General features: G+C 36.8%; 2 long non-coding RNA genes across 4 annotated transcripts in view; one reads left to right on the forward strand and one right to left on the reverse strand.

Moving 5' to 3' along the window:
* The window catches only part of LOC143668419 (uncharacterized), a 190682-nt gene that overhangs the window by 38245 nt on the left and 126436 nt on the right, over positions 1-26001 (forward strand). The gene's annotated exons all lie outside the window — the stretch shown is intronic.
* The window catches only part of LOC143668436 (uncharacterized), a 39635-nt gene that overhangs the window by 3826 nt on the left and 9808 nt on the right, over positions 1-26001 (reverse strand). Inside the window, exon 2 of the long non-coding RNA XR_013168442.1 lies at positions 2538-2579. This is a non-coding gene — a long non-coding RNA (uncharacterized LOC143668436). The remainder of the gene's footprint in view (positions 1-2537; positions 2580-26001) is intronic.

The raw sequence follows: 26001 nt of genomic DNA on the forward strand, positions 1-26001 counted from the left end.
TAACAAAAAGTTTAAAAATTAGCTATTATTATTAGTATCATTAGTTACTATAAGAGCTATTAGTAATATTGATATTATTAGCTACTAATAATGCATCATTATTGATTCATCCATTGTAACAAATATGCCGCACTATTGCCAGATGCTGATAAAACGGGAAATTGTGTTTGTGTGACTGTATGGAAACTCTCGGTAGGTTCTGTGCCATTTTTCTTTAAACAATTTAAAGCTGCTCTAAAAATAAAGTTTATTTGAAAAGATAATATTGATTGATATTTAGGTTGGTTCCATTTTTTTATTATTTTTGTGAAATAATAATTCAATGAACATGCTAATACATAGCTTTCCAATTTGTTTCTAATAATTGTATCTATCACCTTTGCCATGTGTATATATCTATTATTTTTTTTATTCTGTTTTATTGTTTCAGTTGGAGTTCTAAAAAATTGTGATGAAAAGATATGTATACCTAATTTTAAGTGTTTAGTTAGTGATAAAATTCATCTGCTACTGGTTTGTGTGTGGATATGTGTGTAATACTAATCAAAGGGATAAAATGAATTGAGCAGTTTTCCATAATTTTCCAAGCTCCAGAAGTGATTATATCTTTTGGAATTCACTGATACTCAGAAATTTAAAAGAATTGATTTGAACCCTTATCTCTATTAGGAGCTTTATCTAGAAGTAATCTATAAGATATATCTGATTATATTTCAGTTTATTCCATGATTTGCTCTAATCCATTTATGTTTCCTACTTCTTCTTAAATCAGTTTTAGAACTTTTACTCTGTCTTACAAAACACACATTTCATTTGAATTTCCAAGTTTATCAAGCAGTTGTGTATTGCATTCTTGTAAGAAATAAAAAAAAAAACTTACACAAACCAAAAATCTCATTTGCATCTTGCATCCCTTTTCTCATTCTTAATTTTATTTTTTCCCACTCTTTCTTTTTTCTAATCTTAAAGAAATTCTTTTTAAATTTAAAATCCTAGATGATATCAAGATTAAAACTAAATTAATGTTTAAATAAAAATTACTAGGTTATGTTCATTTTTGAGTGTTTTTATTTCATTAAAATTCCCTGGAATATAATGAGGCTATTTGGTTTCAAGCATCTGGCTTTTTCTTCAGGTGAGAAAAATTTCATTCTATTATGTCTCTGAATATTATTCTCTCACCGGAACATATAATTTTCAGATTAAAGTTATTTCTTATGTGTGCTCTTGATTTTTCTCTCTGCATTCTGAATGAGTTTTGTGTTTTTTTCTTTCACATTAGCAATTCAATTTTAGCCTGTGTTTTTATTTTACAGCTTCAATGATCATTTAAATTGTCACTGAATTTTAAATTCCTTTCTTTTTCTTCTCTTTCTTATGCAACTCTACTTTTATTTATGATTTTTCTTATCCTCGAGCTTAGGTTTCTTGCATTTTATTAAAACCGTATCTTGCTTTAAAGAACATTGAGAATGTTGAGGAGATTTTTTTTTAATTCATACATATCTTGAAGCAAGCCATTTTCACAGACATGATTCTCATTTTCATCTATGTCTGTAGGGCAATCTTCCTAGCTTTTATGCTGTGGTATCTTGTCATCGTATTCCTTATCTTTTCCCCCTTATTACTCATCCTAGGTGTGAAAACTACCCAGACCTAGCAATAATGAGCAGCTCTGGTAAAGTAAATGATCTGTCCTTAGCCCTCAATGGCCTCACCTCCCTCATCTAATTCTGAAAACCAGGTTTGCAGATGCAGAAGAGACTGCGTGTTAAATGGTCTGTTTAATGTGCAGTCACTAGTGGTGTGTCTCTATTCTGGATCTGCGGTATTGAAACTGGGTAGTCTTCTCTTACCAATCTTGAGGGTCTCTGGTGAGAGAAGCAGGGATAGCATGTGACTGATTTCCAGTCAGCTCTGTTCTTTCTTTGCCCCTGTTTATAATACCTTCCCTTGGAAAAGTCTGGGTCTTAGAATTCTATACACTTTCATCCTTCTCCCTTTCCCTTCTGCTGGGCAGTGGAATGTAATAATCTTCGGACATAAGTAAAACGAAAAGGGAGCTGATAAAATGAAAGGGGAGCTGACAAAAGCTGAGGGAAGAATTAAAAATGGTGAGAAGACTGTAAATTTACTGGCCTCAAAGAAGTCCAGTGTTGTATGGGAGTTTACATTTTTTTAATTGACTTATTGGAAAGAATTGCAAAACATTTTGAAATGGATTCAAATGATTACAGTTGTCTTCAATGGAAAATTAAGTGCCATCTAGCAAATCTTTCAGGTTTATATTGTTCTCTGAGCTTTTCATTGCCTTGAGCTACTTAGAACTCTATACTTTTCACTGTCTGTTCTTTGTACTTTTCATTGTCTGGGCTACTTAGAACTCTGTAAATTGTGTATAACCGAAAGCAAAAACAAATGACTCTTGTTCATAGACATGCAAATAAATCCTGTCTGGTGGAGGGGAAATTGGTCCTCACCTCCTCGCCCTGGAAAAACCCAAATATACATCTATCTGTGAGCTCTTTCCAGCTTACCTGATTCACCAGCACTTGTACAGTACTTTGAATTCTTTAAATCTGTAAAAATAAATAAAATGAAATAGAGTTACTATGCTAAGAGATTTAATTTGGAGTCAGGAGGTCATTCTGGAGGTTACTATCATGCAAATTCCAGACAGATATTACAAACCGACGAACTATGCAAAGCCTCAAGCTACGGTGTTCATAAAAACTCTAAGAACATCTGGACAACATAAATATTCCACAAGCTAAAGAAATCAGAAAACTATCTAAACAGAAAGACATTTGGAACCCCCCAAATATCCACCAACCACAAACAACTTATACAATATACTTTTTCTTTAAAAATCCTAGGGCCAAGATAGGACACGATTTGGGTTGCTGCCTGAATCTGTACTCCCCTAATTGTAATTCTAAGACTCCAAATAAACACCTTTGTTGCCTTGCAGTTTAGTTTGCTATTTCTTGGTGGCATTACACGGTGTTAGAAATGAGATCTGAAGTGACTCTGATCTGACTCTGGAGCCATCGTTGGGTTCAATTATGATACTAGTAAGAATGCCTTGAGCTCTGTCCTCTTCCTGATGGCCCTGGGTTCCTGTTGGTGACTCTGATCAGTTCCAAACCTTCCTCTTTGGGTTGAGGCTCTGGCCTTTCTTTGGATGCTTTCTGGTATAGGGCATTTAACTCTTGGTTTGCGCTGTTGGCAGTAGCCCTTTCGCATATTTGAAACTTTGTTCTTCTGGTTTGTGCTGGGGGCAGCAGCCCTGTGTGTCTGTCCTTTTTGGTATACAAGGAAAATTTCCTCACTTGGTGAATAACTGAATAGGACTTTTAAAGTTCTCACTTTGGTACTGAGCTCTTTTTCAGTGGAGGGACACTCCCTATCAATCAATTTGACCTATGTTCTGACTGTGAGCAATCAAATAATGAATTTGGTGGGCATAGGATGGTTACTTAAATGCTATTAGAGTACCCACTACCATTTAATGAGAAGCCTCAGCTTTTGAAGTCCAAGACACCAGTGAAATAATAAGGTGCCCACAGATGAACTAATTGACACAGTTTGCCCACTTCCTCAAGACAATTTATGTGCAATTGAGGACATTTGGTTGTGGGTTAGACAGTTAAAGCACAGTCTTCCCACCAGGTGTAACAAGTATTCAGTGAAAGATAACACTGCAAAACATCACACTTGCACAAAAACTGGACAATTTCTTTTAGGTTTAGGACTTAGGTTTGCTTACAATCAGAGCTAACTAAAAGAACTGGTTCTGAACCATCTAAGAACTCTAATGGTGCATCAAAATCTAGCACACCAGCTGGTTTCTTGTGCAAAAAGTATGGTCCTCCCTCATGTAAAATCTTATCCTGTGCACTAGAAAAATTCTTGCATTATAATAGCCACAGTGGAGATTTTCTGATACAGGTAATTTGGTGTATTTGTATATTCAAATAGAAAATAGAAGATCTAAAACGAAGCAACCTGAATGGGATACTTATTTTAATTGGTACTTGGAAGCTTTCAAACATATAACTCATTCTAAAATTGCCTCTGTGCAAGAAACAAATGCTAAATTAACAAAGACTAACAAAGGCTTATCTAAGTGCTTTATCAAGATTGAATAATTATCCAGAACTCTTAACTCTGATTGTTCTAACTCTCCTTTAAACCCCTTTCCATCCCTCCTTCTATAATTATAAGAATTCCCATATCCTACTGAAGATCCAGTAGGTTTTGAAAAAGAATTGAGTCTTATTAATCAGGCTAATGAGCCCAGTAACTCAGACCTTTACCAATTAATTCACATTCCTCTTGGTGAAGGTCATGCCAAAATCTGGATCAATGAAGCTAGTCGGAAAAAAAACCCTTAAATGACTTTTCGAAATGAACTGTCAAACTGAAGCATATAAGTAGCTAAGGAACTTCATAAGGTCATGGGTCCGTGATGGTTAGATTCTGGTGTCAACTTGGCCAACTGATGATGCCCAGTTGTCTGATCAGGCAAGCACTGGCCTGACCATTGCTGCAAGGATAGCTCATGGTTGGTTGAGAGCCAGCAACTGTATGCCATCGCTGAAGGACTCCCCCTTGCATAAAGTCCATTGCTGGGACAGCAAAACTTTGAGAATCAACTGAAGAATTATTTATAAGATCTCTCTTAAATATTTATGTCCCTCACTTTTTGAAGCTCTCTCTACCAACGAATTAACTTCTTATGAAATTCTCTTACTTTCCCATCCCAGTGTCTCTCTTGTTGGTTGTCACAACCTTAGTCTTGCTACTTTACTTCCTACTGTTTCTGAGGAAACTCCTCATGACAGCTAGCCTTAACTGACCCAAGGTTAACCCCTTGGATAGTTTATAAGAACTACCAATTGATAATGCAGGTGTTATCTGGTATAACAGATGGCTCCAACCTTAAAGATAACTTAGATATCTATCCTTTGGATATCCTAATACCTCTAACCATGAAATAGAAGCAAATTCCTAACCTAATATCACACTATCCCAGCAAGCTGAACTTCTTACCCTCACAAGAACCATTATACTTGCAGAAGGAAAAAGAGCAAATATATACACTGTTGGTTGGTGGGTCTTGATTAGTTTACTGGAATCCTATAAAAGAGAAGACATTTTGGAGAGAGTTCCTTTTGAGAACAAGGAGAGAGCTGCAAAGCCACAACAGAAGCCCAGTAAACTAATCAAGAGCCATGGGTGGAGACACGTCTCCATCTTAATACCTACAATTGATTGAGTCACATCTCCAGGGAGATAACGTAATTGAGTTTCCAACCTATAGTACTGAATAGAGATTAGAAGAAACCATTGCTCACAAGATTAATTAGGATTAAAACATGGCTTTTCTAGGGTATATAAATCCTTTAAACCAGCACAATTGGTAAGCTTGTGGGGTTGCTCATGATTTGGGGATATCCTGGAAACAAATAATTTTTTTTTTTAATTTCCAATCTTAGTGGTGGTGATGGAAGGAACAGCTTTTATGTTATGGAATTGTTAGATGCTACACTGTTACAAAAGGCTTTAATTTGGCTATAATTAAATATCCTGGTCATTCCTAGGAACATTCAGAGGAAAGCACTGGCAACCACATGGCAGATACAGCTGCAAAAAGTTCAGTGATAAATTCTATTATTATTCTTGTTTCTATAATGCCTTTTGAAGCAAATAACTCTATTTGGAAACAGTATTAAACATAAAAACTTTACTCCTTGAGGTTCCACAAAATGCTCATTCTCTAGACATAGAGAAATGGAAAAAGTCCAGCTGTTTTCCTCAATCTGCATTTAAATCATGATTTGGTCTGATGGTAAATCAGTTCTCCCCAACTGCCACCAAGAAACAGCTTTGGAAATTTTTCATAATATGACTCACTGGAATAACGATAAAATGTTAAGCTGAGGAAGGTAATATTTCTGAAAACTATCCCCCAAAAGTAGCTATGAAAATATATCACAATTGTTTAATTTGTCCCAAGAAAAATCCAAGAAAACCTTTTCATAGCTCTCAAGGACATTTTCCCTTACCAATTGAACCTTTTGAAATTTGGCAACTGGACTTTATTCAATTACTTCCATCCCAAGACTATAAAATATGTCTTAATAATGATTTGTACATATTCCCATTGGGCTTTCCCTGCAGACAAGCTCCTGCTCTTACTGTTACAAAGGTATTATTAGGAAAAAAATATAATTCAAAATTGGGAAACCCTCTTGTGACTTCACAGTGACTGAGAAAACAACCTTATAGCCTACTGCAATTTTTTTGCAATTTTGCAACATTTTCATTGTGCCTGTCATCCTTATCCTCAGGCTTAATAGAAAGAAAAAAAATCATGTAAATAAAGCTCAATTAGCTAAATGAATGGAATCCCTCAATTTACTTATTAAATCTAAGATCCACTCCTTTTGGAAATCAGGAAAAGTTATCTCCATTTGAAATTACATTAGGGAGACCTATGAAAACTCTGAAATATGTGAACCCTGCCTCATAAAATGAAATGTGCTAATCTAGTGTTAGGAACTAAATCAAAACCTTAAAAGAAGAGAAACCTTAGTAGAACAATCTTTTTACAGCACACTCCCTTGAGACAAAGATATTCAAAATAGCAATCTTCAGCCTGGCAAGTGTGTTAGTAGAAAGATACTTTTCTAAAGACCCATTCAAATCTCATGGAAAGGACCTTACCAGTCACCTTTTTTTTTTTCTTATCAGGTACTTTTAAATAACTCACATGCAGTTAAATTAGAAGGAATTGATTTGTGGATTCATACTTCTCATTTAAAGAAAACTCCCAGACCTGCCAGGAAATTCATTCCTACTGGGGACCTAAAGCTCAAACTTACTAAGAGCCAAGCTCTGCAAATAAAGTCACCACCTTTCTCCTGATGTGGAACATGATTCCCAGGGGTGAGCCTCCCTGGTGCTGAGGGGTTAATAACAAATGTGGATTAACTATGCTTTCAGAGAAAGGAACAAAAAGTATAAAGTAAGAGCAGTGCGATGATGACTCCGTGGCAGAATTCTCACCTGCCACGCTGGAGACTCGAGTGTGATTCCCGGTGCCTGCCCATTGAAAAAAAAAATTATAAAGAAATAAAAATATAATTATGGTGGCAGAGATATCTAGATTGGAGTCTGTAGGTCATTCTGGAGGTTAGTCTTATGCAAATTCCAGCCAGATAACACGAAGTGCTCAAGTTTAAGAAGCCTCAAGCAACAACGCTAATCAAAACCCTAAGACCATCTGGGCATCTTAAACAAACCACAAGATAAAGAACTCAAGTAAACTATCCAACCAAGACATCTGGAGCACCCCAAATAGCCACCAACCACAAAAAAACGCTTGCCTGGAAGTGTCAAGACTTCACAAACAATTTGGGTTGTTACCTGAGTCTGCACTCCCTGAGTTGTCATTCTAAGACTCCAAATAAACACCCTTGTCGCCTTGCAGCCTAGTTTGTTAATACTTGGTTGACAAATCATTTGAAAAATCATACGATTTCACCCATTAATTAATGAACTGAATAAACTCTTGGGCACTTTTTTCATTTTGTAGTTGTATGAGAATTATGATTTCATCTTTTTCTTAAAGAGTTCTCCTTTGACAGATCAGTAGAGCCTTTCTTTTCCATGCGTTTTTCTATGTGTGTGCCCTCTTTTGGTTCGGAGGCATATGGTATAGAGTCTAAAGATTTTTCTCAATTCCAGCAATAATTTTGTATTTCACCTGAACCCTGTGCTTCTGGAAAGGTTAAGAAGTCCTCTACCATTTGTGTTACTGATCAAGAAGGGTTTAAATTGGCCTTAGCTTGACTAACCTTTATTCAAGTTTCTCCTTGATTTTAGGTCCCTGACCTCCTTCAATTTCGCTTTTACAAAATCCGGATAGAATATGTTCCACCTGGCCTTGTAACTGAGAAGTTAGGATTTGTCAAATGGTTATGATTACTGAACCACTATATAGATATTTCTTTTTACTTTCTAGTGTATTAGAATAGCCAGAGGGAAATATCTGAAATTACTAAACTGTAATCCAGTTGCCTTGATCTTTGATAATGATTGCCTAACTAAAAAGCCTTTATCTTGTGATTGCAAAAAGCTTATGACTGACCTTCACTTGTAACCCCTTATCATTTTCAGCTTTAGAGTCTTATCACTAAAGACAGCCCATAATGTTTATTAATGAAGACACTAGAGTAAGTCCAGAACTAACCCACCCCAATTCCAAGATGGAGCTGCATCTAACCAAAATGGCCCACGTGACATGCACAGTAGCTTAAACTTTAACCTGTAAGTGACCCATACTCCATTATAATACTAAAAATCACATCCATCATTATATTAGGGCCAATATTTTCTTACATATGTACTGTGGCTAAGCATGTAATCAGTCTGCACATGTTCGATAATTGGATCACCTCTAACCTCATCACCTTGAGCTGTTGTGCTCATTATTCTAAAACCTGCCCATCTTTTGATAGTATAAAACTATCAGAGTTTCAGCAGTTTGGGGAGACAGATGTTTAGGCTGATAAACCATCTGATGCCCTGCTTTGTGCTTAGCAATAAACTTTCTCTTTGAAACCCTGGTGTCTCAGGAATTGGTCATTTGAACATATTGGGCAGAAAACCCACTGCTTTTGATTGGTATCACCTCAACAAATAAACTCAGGAGATGACTCCATGTAATTAATACCCCCCTATTGCCTGACCTTCCCCTCCAGTACTTTTCCACTAGCTCACCCTATTGAGTCAGCCTTCTGGTCTCTCTCTCTCTTCCCTATTGCACATAGCTTTGCATAAAGTCAGCTTTGCCTCTTTGGCATTGCCTGATATAATTTTTATTTTGACACCAGAATTGGTGATAATGTAATTGGTGGCAAAGTCCCTGGATATTGGAATTGAATTTGCCTAAGGCAAATTTGATTTTGTATTTCTTTTTTTATCTTCATGAGTATGTTATATAAATTAGCATTTAACTAATTACTATTATTTTTTGAGTACTTGCCAGTATTGTTTTTTTTTCCATAAGCATTTTAGATCGACTATAGTAACAGACATATCAAAACAAATATTCACAGCCTTATCCCCACAGCTGTCTTTGCAGAAGTTCTGTTTGTTTGCAATGATGATAAAGGTGTTGGGTGGGGACGCAAAAGGAACAGAAGGAGAGTAAAAGATAATCACTTTACATGAGAAAGTATATGGGAAGAGGGAGAAAAAGTGGATTTCTAACTCAAAAAGAATGAGCAATCAAGGTTACCTTGGTGGCTGGGAGACTTGGTGTTTGTGTAGAAAGAAAGGAAAGCAGAGAAAAATGAGAATAGCTGTTGTGAAGGGTTGGTTGCTAGGAAATTCTTTAGAAGTTTCTAATCCCTCACAAAACTTTTAAGATTCTTGGTATAGTATAGTGAACCAGTGATTGTACATGTTTTTACTTTTTTTCCCATGGGTAGGCACTGGAAATTGAACTCGGGTCTGCCAGCATGGCAGGTGAGAATGCTGCCTACTGAGCCACTGTGCCCCACCCTACTTTTGATAATAAACCCTAACCCCATACAGCCAGTAACTGAGGAGCTGAAATTTAACCCTAGCTCTTTGTGAGGTCAAAGTCCAAAGTGTGTTACTCTTAGTATTAGGTAATTAGGAATGTAATTTTTAAACAAAGCTTAGACAGTCATAGTTTTATCTCAAATACTTAAATAATCTTGTATACTTATGAATTATTAAAATATTTTCTTATCAATTCTAATATGTCTCAAATAAAGATGACACAATAATTGCATCAATTTTTGTTCTATAAAACATAAAATAATTCTAATTGTTGTTATTTTAAATCATGTTGGTGAAATCCCTTTGTTTTTTTAATAAATGGCTATATGAATATTTACTATTATTTTGATGGTTTATAATATTGCTTTGATGACTTTACAGATGGAATTATAAACATATGCAAAATAAACGAACAGTTGTCATTTGTATTATTTATTAACATGTAAGTGTATTATGTAATATGTATTAAACATAAATGTTTTATATTTAGAAATTTCACTTTGCAATTGAAATGCTACTAGTGAGTTTTAATCTTATTTTGGTTATTAATTATGGGAACCTGAGAAAGTGACTTTATTCTCTGAACCCACTTTCTGCTTGAGTATAAATGCATAGGCATGATGTGCCTATGAACACTGAAAGATGGATCCAGAGGATATAGGCAGAATGAAAATTTACTTACTTGTTACCTGCCATTGTCCTTTCAATTTAATTTAATTTAATTTAATTTTAATAGCAGCTTTATCAAGATATAATTCACCATTTTAGCAGCTTTATTGAGATATAATTCACCCTTTTAAGTGATATATTCAGAATGGTGCAACCATCATTATTATCTAATTTAGAATGATTTGACTATTTCAGAAGGAAATCCTGTACCAATAGGTACAGAACCCTGTAGCAGTAACTCCCTATTCCCAGTTTCAGGCAACCTGTAACCTACTTTTGTTTCTTTGGATTTGCCTCATTTGGAAATTTCATATATAAATGGAATCATATACTGTGTGTTCTTTTGTGACTAGCTTCTTTCACTTGGCACAATATTTTCAAGTTTCCTCCATGTTATAGAATTCCTTTTTGTCACTGAATAATATTCCACTGTAGGTACACACCACATTTTGTTTAATCAGTTGTTAGTTGTTGGATATTTGGGTTGTTCCCAGTTTTGTGTATGGCAATTACGGTTGCTATGAACATGAACATGTGTGTACAAGTTTTTGTGAGGACATATAGTTTTACTTCTCTTTGGTGAGAGTGGAATTATTGGGTCATATGTTTAATTTTTTTGAGGAACTGCAAAACTGTTTTCCAACTTGCTGCACCCATTCTGCATTCCCAACAGCAACGTATGGTGGTTCTAACTTCTACACCTCCGGTCCAACACTTTTTATTGGCTGATTGTTTATTATCTCTGTCTTAGTGGTGTGAAGTGGTGTTTCATTGTGGTTTTTATTTGCATTTCCCTAATGACTAAAGATGTTGATCATTTTTTCATGTGTTTATTGGCTATTTGTAAATCTTCTTTGGAGAGATGTTTATTCATATTCTTTGACCATTTTTTAAATTGAGCTATTTACCTTTTCATTGTCAAATTGTACGAGTTTATAAATATATTCTGGAAACAAGTTCTTTATCAGATAAGTGATCTGGCAATATGTTCTCCCATTCTTTGGATTGTCTTTTTGCTTTCTGGATCACGTCCCTTGAAGCACAAACATTTTAATTTTGATCAAGTCCAGTGTTTCTGTTTTTTCTTTTGTCTGCTTGTGCTTTTGATCCATTTCTAAGAAGTTTTTGCCTAATCTAAGGTCAGGGGGATTTACTCCTATGTTTTCCTCAAAGAGATTTATAGTTTTAGCTCTTATATTTATATCAACAATCCACTTTGATTTAATTTTTTAAATTGGTGTGGTGAGAGGTAGGGTTCAACTTCATACTTTTACATGAGGATGTCTAGTTGTCCAGCACTTTTGGATGGAAAGATTACTCTTTCCCCCATTGAATTGCATTGAAACCTTTGTTAAAAATCAATTAACTATAATGTGAAGGTTTATTTTGGGACTCTCAATTCTATTGCACCAATTTATAAATCTATCTTAATGCTGGTATAACACTTATTTTGATTGCTGTAGCTTTGCAGTAAGATTTGAAATTGAAAGTGTGATTCCTCCAACTCTGTTCTTCTTTTTCCAAATTATTTTGGCTATATGGAGTTTCTGAATTTTCCATTTCTGAAAAACAAGGCTGCTGGAATTTTGATCAGGATTATGCTGAATCTAAATTGTTGGTAGTATCGACACCCTAACAATATAAGTATTTCCAATCCATAATCACAGAAGTTCTTTCCATTTATTTAGGTCTTTAATTTCTTTCAGGATGCTTTGTAGTTTTTAGTGCATATCTTGCACTTATCTTGTTTAACTTATTCCTATGTATTCTTTTTTGATGCTATTGTAAATGGAATTGTTTTCTTAATTTCATTTTCAGATTGTTCTTGTTGTTTTTTCAACATTTACTCAGTGGGGAAAGATTTTTCCCTACAACAGTATAAAAAATCTTAGGTAAAAGAATGTTCAATGCAAAAATTGTAAAACAGTTTTAATTTAGAAATTAGAACGTCCAACCCATATCAAAGGTAACACCTATATGTCTTCTGCTGTCTAGAAAAAAAGGTATAAGGTGGGCTTATTTTCACCTTCTTGCTGAGGCTACTCTCCCACTTCAAGCAACTGTTCTGAGCCTCTGGGGTTGGAATAGAGGAGGAAGAGGGAATGGAAGGCAGAAAGTCTTTATTTTACTGGCATAGGTTGTAAGCTGCCATCATTCTCTCTAGGCCCATATGATACTCAAAATTGATCTTTCATGGATTCTTTGCAGACTCTTCTGCTGATTCCCTTTGATAATAAACCTCTCCTGTATCTTCTATGCATTCACTTCACCTGTTTTCTCCATCCTCAGCTCCTGGTTTTCCAGCAGTGCCCTCCAAGCAGATATTATTGGAGCCAATTGTGCTTCTACTTCAAAAAAAGGAAAACCAATCAAACTTACCAGACCAACTGAGAATCAAAAGATAAATGAAGCCTTCCATTTCCCTATTCTTTTTTAGAATTCACCAAAATATCACTTTAATTTTTTCAATTGTCTCTTAAAGATACTGTTCCTTTGTGGTCTCTTTCATGTCATTTTTGATCACTGAAACCCAGTCAGTGAGGCTTCAACTACTATCTCCTGTGCCATTTTATATGTAGGCATATCTCGTTGCATACTTGTGTCATGAAATCGTTATAATCACATGTGGGAAGCAAGTGGTAATGCCATTTTTATTTCTTGTATTTCCTGTGTCAATCATAGTAAATGCTTGACTATTCTCTATTGAGTGAACGAATAAATGAGATTGTTGCAAGCACAATTTCTCTTATACTTCATTTCTGGTTCCCTAAACATCTCATATTCTTTTTATCTGGTTTTCTAGTTTTGAGTAGAAGTTTTAAAGAACAGAGTAGAAGCAGCTTTATGAAGTATTCCCCACTCTCTTTCTCCTTTCCTTTTAAAATTGTCACTTTTGCCAAAAAGTCTTCCTTAGCTCACCCAATTGAGTTTTTTTCCTTTTCATTCACTTTTATGCATGGATGTTAAAATAGACTCCTTTTTTCCCCTTTCTTTTTCACTTTTGAATGAGATAACAAATGCTAGAAAACACACAATAAGGATAAGTTCTCATGTAAATACTCACTTTATCTAAAGTGAGTTAACTAGGTTGAGCTAGGAGTATATAAAAGAGCAGATTAGAGAAAGATGCTAAGTTAGAAGTCAACACACTTGTAGCATCAGTGATGGGATAAGGATTCTTATTGCCCAGGGCGTAGGTAGGTATAGGCCACTTGGATGAGATTCTTTCTGTGGACTTTTGAAAGGGACTTCTCCCAAAGATACTCTCAAAAGGCTGCCTAGATGGTTAAAGTGACCCAGTAAAAGAAGGGTAGACCTTTGAGTCCAGATACCAAGGGGAGGTGAAAAAACAGTAAACTAGGGAAATATTGCTCTGGTCAAGTCACTTGAGGATGGAAGTCCCCAGTAGAGGACTGTCACATGGATCCATGAGTGTGAGGCATAGGAGAAAGAAGAGTGGGCTGCAAACTCTCACTCAATGCAGAGGACACAAAGCTAGGTCACATTACCAACTGCATCATTCATTGAATCTCTTTCCTTTTGTGAATAGTAGAGGAGAAGAGAGAAGGTTCAGATGAGAAGAGGCTAATTTCTGTGAATGAAAAATTATCCTTAAACTGGTCTGAAACACAAGGTGTTTGTGTAACATAATTTATTATTTCCTTCTGGTAAGTAGTTTGTGCTTCTGATAAAATGCTTAAATCATTTTCTGATATTTAATGGGATTAAGATTTGCTCTGTGGAATCATTCATCCATCTACTCAACTGACTGTCATTCACTTAGTAATCCTTATCCATGATTTCCTTTCTGTGTTTAGTCTTATGGCCCAACAATCATTAAATCATCCTCTTTAACTATAAAATATCCCTGCTGAACAAATTTTAAAAATATTTTTGCGTGAGGAAGAGCAAAGGAACGTCATTACTGCAGGGTGCTGAAATAGATGATAATCAACATTTTAATATTTCAACTTATGTGTGAGACTAAAGCAAAAAATGTTTATTTGGTACTAAATTTATATTTTGACTAGTGCATTTCCTAATACAACTTATGTAGATAGCTTAGTTGAACAACATAAAAACATGGAACCTTGGGTAGGACATGAGATTTTGTTGGTTTGTCCAGAGTGATGCCCCGATGAATCTCAGAGTGATTTGATCAGTGAGTGGAAAAGTATTTGCAAACTCCCCTTCAGGAAGTGGTGAGAACGGGGAAAATTCAACTTCCCCAAGTTGAATTCTTGATATTCTCACAAGCAATGTGGACAACCAAAGCTATAGGCTGAGCCCCCAGGCTGAGTCTTGGGGTTTGTTCATATGAAACTTAACCCCACAAAGGATAGGTCAAGCCTACTTAAAATTAGGCCTAAGAGTCACCCCCAAGAGAACCTCTTCTGTTGCTCAGATGTGACCTCTCTCCAGCCAACACAACAAGCAAACTCACCACCCTCCCCCTGTCTGCATGGGACACAACTCCCAGGGGTGTGGACCTTCCTGGCAACATGGGACAGAAATCTTAGAATGAGCTGAGACTCAGCATCAAGGGATTGAGAAAACCTTCTCGACCAAAACAGGGAAGAGTGAAATGAGACAAAGTGTCAATGGCTGAGAGATTCTAAACAGAGTTGAGAGGTTATCCTGGAGGTTATCCTTACGCATTAAGTAGATATCACCTTGTAATTCAAGATGTAATGGAGAGACTGGAGGGAACTGCCTGAAAATATAGAGCTGTGTTCCAGTAGCCATGTTTCTTAAGGATGATTGAATAATGATATAGCTTTCACAATGTGACTGTGTGATTGTGAAAACCTTGTGTCTGATGCTCCTTTTATCTACCTTGTCAACAGATGAGTAGAACATATGGAATAAAAATGAATACTAGAGGGAACAGATGCGAAAATAAATTTAATTTGAAATGCTAGTGATCAATGAAAGGTACGGGTAAGGGGTATAGTATGTATAATTTTTTTTTCTGTTTTCATTTTATTTTTCTGTTTTTTTATTTCTTTTTCTGAATTGATGCAAATGTTCTAAGAAATGATCATGATGATGAATATGCAACTATGTGGTATTGTGAATTACTGATTATATATGTAGAATGGAATGATCATATGTTGAGAATTTTTGTGTTTCTTTCTTGTAATATCTTTTTAAAAATCTAAAAATTAATTTAAAAATTAAAAAAAGAGAGAAGGTTTAGATTTCCTATTTGGTGAGGGTGTGTTTATTGGATTTCCTTCTCTTGGTAGCCATGAAATTATCTAAAATTGAGAATGCTGATGGACTGTGGACTTTGGGCCCTCTACTTGATGCCTGATGAATGCAGGTGGCTGAAGAATGCACTGGTGGAAAAGTAGACTGGCAAACAATGGTGTATACTTATGAACAAAAGTTCTGCTGCTACACAAAGGAACAAAGTCATGAGGCATGCCACCATGTGAACGAACACGTGGAACATTTGGTGGGATAAACTAAGTCAGAAACAAGAGAACAAGAATGGTACAATCATCATTAGAAATGCTCATTAAGAAAACAGGGGCCTAGATTATAAACTTTCAGAGCAGGCAGATTATACTCTTTGAGACCAAGGAAGAAATGTTTATTTGGTCTGGAACTGAAATTTTCTGTAGTGCATAATCTAATTCAACCTATCTGCATAGCTCATTTGGACAATTGAAACACAGGGAACAGAGAATAAGAAAGAGGTCCTTTAATCCTGTCTAGACTATTGTAATGCCTAGATACATCCTAGAGTATATTAGGCAGATAATCAAAAAGTATTGGCAAAGTTCCCTGAGGGTTAGGAGAAAGAATATGGAGCTATTAAACCTTACCATTAAGGAATCCCCTGATACTATGTCAAACTTTAGTTTGACACCCAAATCAATAGGCCATGCCCTCGATCATGAGGCCTACTCTTGTGAAGCTTATGTAGGTAGCGGAGAAGCTTAGACTACCTATAGGCATGCCTAAGAGTTACTTCTGGAGGACCTCTTTTGTTGCTCAGATCTGGCCTCAGTCTCTCTAAGCCCAACTCTGCAAGTGAATCCTTACCCTCCCCACTACGTGGGACATGACATCCAGGGGTGGAAGTCTCTCTCACAGCGTGGGAGATAACTCCCAGACCTGGCATTGTGGGATCAACAATTTCATCCTGATCAAAAAGGGGAAAAGAAGTGTAATTAATAAAGTATCAGTGGCAGAGACAGTTCAAATAGAGTCGAGAGGTTACTCTGGAGGTTGCTCTTATGCAAGCTTCAGGTAGACATTGCTACCTATCATAACCTGCCAACCCCCAACCAGGACCATTCCAGCCAATCCTAAAGGGCAACTTATAAGATTCCACAAGGGTTCCAGGCACTAGAGTAACTTTCCAGAAACCTACAACCTCAGGATGGGTCCCTGGTCCAGTTAAGTCCTGAAACCTAGCCCAACCTCTCCAGAATGTTAGATAGTTCCATCTCCCTATCCCATATTAGTGACAAACCCTTCCAATATCGAAAATTTAGAATTGCCATAGCCAAAACACGCCTAAAGAGAGGGATGGAAAGATCAAAGGTGATGCTGGAGTTAGACAGAGAAGATAGGATTTAACAAATGAATATGAATGCTGAATCATTAAATTCATATCTCTTTTAGTCTCCAGTATTTTAGAGCAGCTAGAAGTAAAAACCTTAAATTGTGAAATTGTAACCCATGTCAAACTCTGAAATAAGTTCTACAACTAAACCCTAATGCTAGGGTTTTTCTCAATCCCTTGATGCTGGGTCTCAGCTCATTCTAGGGTCTCTGTCCCATGTTGTCAGGAAGGTCCACACCCCTGGGAGTTATGTCCCATGCAGACGGGGAGGGTGGTGAGTTTGCTTGTTGTGTTGGCTGGAGAGAGAGGCCACATCTAAGCAACAAAAGAGGTTCTCTTGGGGGTGACTCTTAGGCCTAATTTTAAGTAGGCTTGACCTATCCTTTGTGGGGTTAAGTTTCATATGAACAAACCCCAAGACTCAGCCTGGGGGCTCAGCCTATAGCTTTGGTTGTCCACATTGCTTGTGAGAATATCAAGAATTCAACTGGGGAAGTTGAATTTTCCCCGTTCTCACCACTTCCTGAAGGGGACTTTGCAAATACTTTTCCACTCACTGATCAAATCACTCTGGGAATCATCAGGGCTTCACTCTGGGGAAACCAATAAAATCTAATGTCCTACTCAGGTTCCATGTACTTATGTTGTTCAACCAACTATCTACATAAGTTATATTAGGAGATGCACTAGTCAAAATATAAATTTTGTACCAAATAGACTTTTTTTATTTAGTTTCACACATAAGTTGAAATTTAAAATATTAATTACCATCTATTTTCAGCACCCTGCAGTAATGACATTCCTTTGTTCTTCCTCATGCAAAAACATTTTAAAATTTGTACATTTAGTCATTATCATTATATACTCTAGGCATTCCTAGATTATACCATCTCAATCTTTAACGTCTATCTTTCTTTCTGATTTCATTTATGCCCCCAGCTCTCCTCCCTCTATTATTCTCACCTTCAGCTTCATTCCGTGCTTTAACATAATTATATTACAGTTAGGTAGTGTTGTGCTGTCCATTTCTGAGTTTTTATATTCAGTCCTGTTGCACAATCTGTATCTCTTCAGCTCTAGTTACCCAATATCTTACCCTATTTCTATGTCCTGATGGTCTCTGTTACCAACGAAATATTCCAAGTTTATTCACTAATGTCAGTTCATATCAGTGAGACCATACAGTATTTGTCTTTTTGTTTTTGGCTAATCTCACTCAGCATAATGTCCTTAAGGTCCATCCATGTTGTTACATACTTCATAACTTTATTCTGTCTTACAGCTGCATAATATTCCATCATATGTATATGCCACAGTTTGTTTAGCCACCCATCTGTTGATGGACATTTTGGCTGTTTCCATCTCTTGGTAATTTTAAATAACACTGCTATAAACATTGGTGTGCAAATGTCCATTTGTGTCCTTGCCCTCATGTCCTATGAATAGAGACAGCGTATAGATGGGTCCTGTTTTTAATCCATTCTGCCAGTCTATGTCTTTTGATTGGGGAGTTTAATCCATTAACATTTGGTGTTATTACTGTACAGGTAGTACTTTCTTCTATCATTTTGCCTTTTGGATTTTATATGTCATATCTAATTTTCCTTCTTTTTACCTTTACCTATAGTCTTCCTTTCTACACTCTTTTCTACACCTCTCACTTCTGTCTTTTCTTATCTGTCTCTAGTGTTCCCTTTAGTATTTCTTGCAGAGCTGGTCTCTTGGACAAATTCTCTCAGTGATATTTTGTCTGAAAATGTTTTAATTTCTCCCTCATTTTTGAAGGACAATTTTGCTGGATATAGAATTCTTGGTTGGCAATTTTTCTCTTTTAGTAATTTAAATATATCATCCCACTGTCTTCTTGCCTCCATGGTTTCTGCTGAGAAATCTATGCATAGTCTTATTGGGCTTCCCTTGTATGTGATGGATTGCTTTTCTCTTACTGCTTTCAAGATTCTCTTCTTTCTCTTTAACCTCTGACATTCTGATTAGTAAGCATCTTGGAGTACGTCTATTTAGATCAATTCTCTTTGGGGTACACTGTACTTCTTGGATCTTTAATTTTAAGTCATTCATATGGGTTGGGAAATTTTCAGTGGTAATTTCAGAGGTAATGTCCTCCTTTTCCCTTCTCTTCTCCTTCTGGGACACCCACAACATGTATATTCATGTGCTTCATATTGTCATTCAATTCCCTGAGTCCCTGCTCATATTTTTCCATTTTTTCCCCTATATTTTCTTTTTCTTGTTGGATTTCAGATGCTCCATCCTCCAGTTCACTAATCCTATCTTCCGCCTCTTGAAATCTACCATTGTAGGTTTCCATTGTTTTTTTCATCTCTTGTACTATGCCTTTCATTCCCATAAGTTCTGTGATTTGTTTTTTCAGACTTTCCATTTCTTCTTTTTGTTCATTCCTTGCCTCCTTGCCTTCTTTATATCCTCCCTCAATTCATTGATTTGTTTTTTGATGAGGTTTTCCATGTCTGTTCACATATTCTAAATTAATTGTTTCAGCTCCTATAGCTCATTTATTTGCTGGTTTGTTCCTTTGACTAGGCCATATCTTCAATTTTCCTAGTGTGATTTGCTATTCTTTGCTGGGGTCTAGGCATTTAATTACCTTAATTAGTTTATTCTGGAGATTACTTTCACTTCTTTTTATCTAGGGTTTTCTTGCTGGATGAATTTGTTGTCCAGTTCTTGCATGCCTAATTATTGAAAAGATTATTTTGTCCTAGTTCAGAGGATTTGGGGGCCTTATCAAAAATCAGTTGACCATAAATTTGGTAGTCTATTACTGCACTCTCATTTCCATTCCATTTGTCAATGCTTCTATCTTTGTGACAGCACCATGCTGTTTTGGCCACTGGGGATTTATAATAGGTTTCAAAGTCAGGGAGTGTTAATCCTCCCACTTAGTTCTTTTTTAGGATACTTTTAGCTACTCGGAGTCTCTTTCACTTCCAGATGAATTTGGTAATTAGCTTTTCCAAACCTTCAAAGTAGGCTGTTGGAATTTTGATTGGTACTGTGTTGAATCTGTAGATCAATTTGGAGAGAATTGGTGTCTTAACTTTATTTAGCCTTCCTATTCATGAGCACGGAATGTCTTTTCACCTATGTAGATCTTCCTGATTTCTTTTAGCAATGTTATGTAGTTTTCTGTGTACAAGTCCTTTATGTCCCTAGTTAAGTTCGTTCCTAAGTACTTGATTCTTTTAGTTGCCATTTTGAATGTAATTTTTCCTTAACTGTCTCCTCAGCTAGGTCATTGCTTGTGTATAGAAATGTTACTGATTTTTGCACATTAATTTTATATCCTACCACCTTACTGAATTTATTTATTAGCTCAAGTAACTTTGCTGTAGATTTCTCAGGATCTTCCAAGTATAGTATCATATCATATGCAAATAATGAGAGTTTTATTTCTTCCTTTCAAATTTGGATGCCTTTTATTTCTTTGTATTTTCTGACTGCTCTAGCTATAACTTTTAGCACAATGTTGAATAATAGTGGTGACAGTGGGCATCCTTTTCTTGTTCCTGGTCTTAGGGGGAAAGCTTTCAGTCTCTCTCTATTGAGTATGATGCCAGCTATCAGTTTTTCATATTTTCCCTTTATCACATTGTGGTGCTTACCTTTGAGTCCTATCTTTTGGTGTGTTTTTATCAGAAAAAGATGCTGAATTTTGTCAAATGCTTTTTCAGCATCAATTGAGATGATCATGCGATGTTTCCCTTCAATTTATTAATGTGCTGAATTGCATTAATTGATTTTCTTGCGTTGAAACATGCTTGCATTCCTGGTATAAACCCCACTTGGTTATGGTGTATAATTATTTTAATGTGTTGTTGGATTCGATTTGTTAATATTTTATTGAGAATTTTTGCATCTATCTTCATTAGTGAGATTGGCCTGTAGTTTTCCTTTCGTACATCATTTTTACCCTGTTTTCACATTAAAATGTTATTAGTTTAATAAAATGAGTTAGGTAGAGTTTCTTTCCCCTCAATTTTTTTGAAAAAGTTTGAGCAGGATTGGTGTTAGTCCTGTTTGGAATGTTTGATAAAATTCCTCTGTGAAGCCATCTGGCCCTGGGCTTTTCTTTGTAGGAAGATTTTGATGACTAATGGAATCTCTTTAACTGCGTTTGGTTTGTTGAGATATTCTACTTCTTCTTGAGTCATTGTAGCTTGTTTCTGTGTCTCCAGGAATTTGTCCATTTCATTTAAGTTGTCTAGTTTGTTGGTGCTGTTCATAGTATCCTCTTATGATTTCTTTTATTTCTTCAGGGTCCATGGTAATGCACCCCTTCTTATTTCTGATTTTGCTTATTTGCATCCTGTCTCTCTCTCTCTCTTTTTTTTTTTTTGTCAGTCTTGCTAGTGGCCCATCAATTTTATTGATTTTCTCAAAGAATGAACTTATGATTTTATTAGTTCTTTCTATTGTTCTTTTTTTCTCGCATTCATTTATCTCTGCTTTAATCTTTGTTACTTCTCTTCTTCTATTTGCTTTGGGGTTAGTTTGCTGTTCTTTCTCGAGTTTCTCCAGGTGGGCTGTTAAGTCCTCAATTTTTGCTCTTTCTTGTTTTTAAATATAGGCATTTAAGGCAGTAAATTTCCCTTTCCGCACAGCCTCTGCCATATCCCATAAATTCTGATAAGTTGTATTCTCATTTTCATTCATCTCCAGACAGCTACTGGTTTCTCTAGCAATTTCTTCTTTGACCCACTGTTTGCTTAAGAGTGTGTTATTTAGTCTCCATATATTTGTGAATGTTCATCTTCTTCAGTGGTTATTGAGATCCAGCTTTGTCCCATTGTGATCAGTGAAAGTGCTTTGAAGAATTTCCACGTTTTTAAATTTATAAAGACCTGCATTGTGCCCCAGCATATGATCTATCCTGGGGAATGTTCCATGAGCACTAGTGCTTTGGGGTACAATGACCTATATATGTCTGCTAGATCTAATTCACTTATCAAGTTATTTACTTTCTCTGTTTCCTTGTTGATCTTCTGTCTGGTTGTTCTATCTATAGAGGAGAGTGGTGTATTGAAATCTCCTACTATTATTGTTGAAACATCTATTGCTCCCTTTAGTTTTGCCAATATCTGTCTCATGTACTTTGGACCTCCTTGATTTGGAGCATAAACACTTATGATTGTTATGTTTTCTTGGTGAATTGACCTTTAATTAGTATATAGTGTCTTTCTTTGTCTCTTATAATGTCTTTACATTTAAAATCTATTTTGTCCAATATTAATACAGCTACTCCTGCTTTATTTTGATTACAGCTTGCATGGAAAATCTTTTTCCATCCTTTCACTTTCAATCTACTTGTATCCTTGTGTCTAAGATGAGTCTCTTGTAAGCAGCATATAGCTGGATTATGTTTCTTAATCCATTCTGCCAATCTATATCTTTTCTTTTCTTTTTTTATTAATTAAAAAAATTAACTAACACAAGATTTAGAAACAATCTGTATCTTTTAATTAGTAAGTTTAGTCTGTTAACATTCAAAGTTATTACTGAAAAGGTGTTCCTTGAATCCACCATCTTATCTTTTTTGTTCTATTTTTCTGATCTATATATTCTTTCCCCCTTTTCTCTTTGTATTTGTTAAATTACCCTTAGTGGTACTGTTCAATTCTGTGCCATCTTCCAGACCTCCCTCAACTGTCTTTTTTCTTCAACTGGCAGAACTCCTTTTAAGATTTCTTGTAGGGCTGGTCTCTTCTTGACAAATTCTTTCAGGACTTCTTTGTCTGACAACTTTAATCTCTCCCTCAGTTTTGAAGGACACTTTGGCTGGATACAGAATTCTTAGCTGGAATTCTTTCTCTTTCAGGATCTTGAATATATCATACCATTGCCTTCTCACCTCCCATGTACTAGTTGGGTAGTCTGAACTCAGTCTTATTTGGTTTCCCTTATATGTAGTAGATTGTTTTTCTCTTGTGCTTTCAGGATTTTCTGCTTCTCTTCAATATTTGGCAGACTGACTAGTATGTGTCTTGGGGAAGGCCTATTTGGATTTATTCTGCTTGGAGTCTGCTGGGCTCTTTGACTTGTACATTTATGTCCTTTATGAGGGTTGCGAAGTTTCCCCCATTATATCCTCAACTACTCTTCCTAGACCTTTCCTCCTCTCTTCTCCTTCTGGGACACCAATGATTCTTAATTTGCATGCTTTGTTTTGCCTATCATTTCCCTGAGCTCCCATTCAATTTTTCATCTTTTTTTGCCCCTTACTGTTTTGAGTCTTCAAAGTCAGTTATCTTATTCTGTATATCACTTATTCTTTCTTCTGTCTCTTCAAATTTGTGTTCTGTCTCTTCAAATGTGTGTTGTGTGACTCTAGTATGTTTTTTATTTGATCAACAGAGTCTTTAATCTGTGATATCTGCTATTTTTCTATTTGTTCTTTCAAATTCCTCTTTATGCTCTTCTACTGTCTTCTTGATCTCCTTCATGTCATTTGCTCTCCCACTCATTTTATTAAGTACAGTTATATGAGCGTCTTTGATCAGTTGCTCAACTGTCTGTGTCTCCTCCGGTGTTTTAATTTGGTCATTAGGCAGGGCCATATCTGTCTGCATTGTGATATGCTTAGTGATCTTCTGTTGTCTTCATGGCATGTAAATGTCTTGATTGATTTACTTTGAGAGTTGATTTCTTTCAGTAGTCTAAGGCCTATGTTTGAGGGATGGTTGTACAGTATGGAGCAGGGTATGGGGTGGAGCACTCAGTGTGGTGATTTGTTTCAAGGCAGGTATAGGCACAGGTTGGGGATGTTATGCTGACGTTTGTGAATGTGGGTGCCCAGCCATCTGGGAGGATGTAGCTGTGCAGTGCGCTGGTCTGGGGGTTGTAACCCTGGTGTGCATTGGTATAAGGCATGGGGCCCTTTGTGCACATATGTAGAGCTGCGGCAGTAGGTTGGCATTATGCCTTCACAGATTGGGGGTAGATATGGTCCAGCTGACCAGGTCAGCACATTCTCAGAGCTGGGAAGCTTGGCTGAGGTATGTGTGCATGTGTGGTTCTAGGAGTACTGTAAAGTACGGTTCCCCAAGCTGAATGGTGTGATTGGGGGCCCATGTGCATGTGTGGGTCTAAGAGTGCAATAAATTGATACACTGAGCTCAGGGAGGGTAGGGTGAGGCTGTGCGACACTATGGGCAGAGGGGCGGGGGTAGCCTGGGTATGGCGGTTAGTGCCTGCAGCCTTTACACACTGGCAACAGCCTGCAAGGAACAGGGAGGAACTGGTAGTACTCAGGAGGGGTACGGGAGAAGTTGGTTGGGGCTACACTTGGAGTGTGGGTGTGGGACAGGTATGTGCATTGGAAGCTGGCAGGTGGGGGTGCCTGGAGTGTGGGGAATGGGAGTGGGGGATGGGGTTTACGTACATGGGGTGTGGAGTGAATTGACAGTCATGGGGTTGCACTGGTGAGGATAGTGCACCCAAGGATTGCAGCCTGGCTCACTTCCTAGTCCCTGGCTCCCATCCATGCACTCCTCAGGCTCCATGCCTCTGTGCCAAGCTCCAGCTTTCTGCCTCTCAGTTCTTTGGCCTCTGCAGAAGGGTCTCCCAGGTTAGCTGCACTCCCAAATCACTGCCTCAGTTCCCCTCCTGTCCCTTCTCTATCTTTTCCGTGGAGCAGGGCTAATGTTGAGCTACTCTATTCTGCCATCTTCCCAGAAGTCCCCCTTTCTCACTTCTTATCTTTTAAGTTACCGTTGTTATTATTCTTCAATTTTGAACCCTCCTTCAGACCTCCCACTTGAGTTTTTTTTCCAGTCCACAGAACTCCCTTTAATATTTCTTGTTGGGCAGCTCTCTTATTGGAAAATTTTTGTAGCCTTTGTTTATCAGCAAAGATTTTAATATATCCCTCGATTTTGCAGGACAAAATAAAAAATTTTTGCCTGGAAGTCTTTCTCATTCACAATCTTAAATATATATCATACCACTGCCTTCTTGCCTCCATGGTGCCTACTGAGTTCAGTTTTACATAGCTTCCCTTGGGTTAATAAATCTCTTTTCTCTTGCTGCTTTCACGACTTTTTGCTTCTCTTTAAGATTTGACATTTTGATAAGTATATGTCTTGGAGCAAGCCTATTTGGATTTATTCTATTTGGGATTTGTTGGGCTTGTTTGGTTTGGATGTTTATATCTTTTTCAAGGTTTGAGAAGTTTTCCCCCATCATATCTTCAACTTGCCTTCCTATCTCTTTATTCTTCTCTTCTCCCTCTGGTACACCAATAATCCTTATATTTGTGTGCTTTATGTTGTTTATCATTTCCCTGAAATCGGTGTGCATTTTTCCATGTTTCTTGCCATTTATTTTTTTGAACATTTAAGTTCATTTGTTTTGTCTTTTAATTTGCTTATTTCTTTCTAATGTCTCTTGAAATCTACTATTGCTAAATCTCTAATGTTTTAGATTTTGTCTGTTTTATCTTTGTATCTGTGATGTCTCTCTCAAATGCTCCTTTATGCTCCTCTAATAACCTCATGATATCTTTCATATCAGTATGAACACCCTTAATTAGTTGTTCAGAAATCTCAGTCCCATCGGGTAATTTAACTTGGTCATTTGGCTGAACCATGTCTGCCCCCTCTTTATGCTTCCCCAGTATCTTCATGATATCCTTTACTTCTTTGTGAATGAACTTAAGCACTTGTTCCTCATTCTGTGTCCCCTTGGGTGATTTAATCTGGTCATTTGGCTGAGCCATGTCTGCCTGGCACCTTTTGTTGTTGCAGAGTCATTTTCTTCCCAGGTCCGAGATTTAGAATCAGGACTCCAGCCTGGGTGGCAGACCCCAGAGCGTGCCAAAATCTGCCAACTCTGGGATGGGGGGGATGAGAGATTTGCACCCCAATGGAGACTCCATCTGTGTGGCTGATGAATCTAGTCGCCCCAAACTTCCTCCCTGTTCTAGTTTTCTAGCTGCCAAAATGCAACACACCAGAGATGGGTTGGCTTTTAATAAAAGGGGATTTATTTTGTTAGTTCTTCAGAGGAAAGGCAGCTAACTTTCATCTGAGGTTCTTTCTTACGTGGGAAGGCACAGGATGGTCTCTGCTGGCCTTCTCTCCAGACCTCTGGGTTCCAACAACTTTCCCAGGGTG

Source organism: Tamandua tetradactyla, chromosome 24 (assembly GCF_023851605.1).
Source record: "Tamandua tetradactyla isolate mTamTet1 chromosome 24, mTamTet1.pri, whole genome shotgun sequence".
NCBI lineage: Eukaryota > Metazoa > Chordata > Mammalia > Pilosa > Myrmecophagidae > Tamandua > Tamandua tetradactyla.